Source organism: Ambystoma mexicanum, chromosome 9 (assembly GCF_040938575.1).
Source record: "Ambystoma mexicanum isolate Mex_15411 chromosome 9, UKY_AmexF1_1, whole genome shotgun sequence".
Taxonomy (NCBI): domain Eukaryota; kingdom Metazoa; phylum Chordata; class Amphibia; order Caudata; family Ambystomatidae; genus Ambystoma; species Ambystoma mexicanum.
The window spans coordinates 136,786,117-136,787,926 of NC_090931.1; the positions used below are offsets into that span (position 1 = coordinate 136,786,117).

Below are 1,810 nucleotides of genomic sequence, written 5' to 3' on the forward strand. Positions count from 1 at the left end.
TCCTGCATGATGTGCCATTTAATACCATTTTTGCATTTACACATTGGCAATCTACATTCTACAATTTCACATTACCACTATATCTCACATTTATTTATTTTATTTTAGCATTTATTTACAGTGCACGCAACCCGTATGTATCTAGGCGATAGTTTCATTGCGCGCGTCTGGGATTCGAACCTGCGTTTGCTCAGCGTGGTCTTGCTTCCAAGACCCGCGTATTGTCAGAGAGCTATCCTCCCGTCCCCAACATGTTTCAAAACTGACTTGAATTTCCACCTCACAGGCAATTGCGCACAAACTACAATGTATATCATACACTGTATAACCACCACAGCCTTGAAAAACACACCTGTTGTGTCGAAACACGTGTCGGCACATATGTTTAATTAAAGCACCCTATATATACCCAGTAACTCGACTCTCTATCAATTACTAATAAGTTCAATTGTACTTACGGATACTAGCAACGAGTGCAGTTCTTCCCCAACACCTACACTAGTATCGGTAAGACGGAAGGGCACCATTTTATAAGAACCACTCGCCGGCTTCAGGATCCACTACTCTCCATACTTGATCAGCGCAGTGATCCGCGTATTCCAGTGGTCTACCCAATCTATATTATAAAGATGTTGCCCACAAAGTCTCTAACACACCTAATATGCAAGCATCATTAGATAATTCAATTTTCCATTTACATTGCGTACACGACAAGCTGAAAACAATACGGCCCTAGTTCTTGCAAACATTTGCATTCTACGGATGGGCTCATTCACTGAATTGAATCTGCTTGCCTAACTGGCCTTCGAAATGGAGAGTCACTACATGCAAGGTGTGAGGTAATATGTGTGACTACTCCAGCCCTAAGGGAATCCGGGATTCACGAAGGGATCCACTTTGAGCCCCAGCATTCTTACATATCACCACCCCTGTGCCTTTTCTCACCTCTCTGAAGCCTGCTCAATGCTGCCTTTACTTATCCCTGGCAGTGTTTCGATACCCCATATAAAATGCTTATGCATAGCATGAGCTTTTCTATTTTCTTTGTATGTTTTTTACAGCTCAAACAGAGGTGACCATGTCAAATTGCATCCGTCGTGGTGTGCCACTAATGCCCATCACTGCAAATGAGATGCAACGAAGTTCCCTGCCTGGCCCTTAAGGTGAATGGTGCAGTAGCCAAGGGGGCCATGTGCTGCTACCCGCTTCAAGATGCTCAGCCTCTTGGCGGTACGGGCAGGATCCCTTGACTATCTTTCCACTTCATACTAGGGAGGCAGCGGATCGCAACACAGGCCACATAAATGATGCTGCCCCCTTTTTTTATTTATTTATTGTGCGGTAGCCAGAAATTGACTTTTAGCACATTTAGACAAGACAATACACAAAAATAAAACAGCTTAAAAACGCTTCACGAATTTGCGTGTCATCCTTGCGCATGGGCCATGCTAATCTTCTCTGTATCGTTCCAATTTTTTTTAGTATATGTGCTGCTGAAGCGCTGCTGCCCCTTTAAGAGTTCAGGTAGGCAAACAACAATGCTGGAAGGTCCACTATCGCTTTAAGAAGTCATCAATCAGATGGATTAAGCCTGAGTGATATGCGTGGGAAATACTTGAGTTAATCTCAGCACTGCAGATGGAGAAATGTCAATGCTGAGGGAGACTGGCACTCTGGGAGCACTGGCACTCTGGGAGCACGGCCCAGGGCCTGCCTGTCCACGAGCATGCACTGGTCTCTTGCTGGTTTCAAAATGATGGACACTCATTTTGTAGGCTTGGTCCACGTATCACAGCACTCCCTTGATAAT

The 1,810-nt window shown here is 44.6% G+C and overlaps 1 non-coding gene across 1 annotated transcript; it reads right to left on the reverse strand.

Moving 5' to 3' along the window:
• Positions 1–1,395: 1,395 nt before the first annotated feature.
• Positions 1,396–1,502, reverse strand: LOC138490571 (U6 spliceosomal RNA). Its single transcript, XR_011275516.1, has one exon. It is a non-coding gene; the product is annotated as a U6 spliceosomal RNA (small nuclear RNA).
• Between the last annotated feature and the right edge of the window lie 308 nt (positions 1,503–1,810).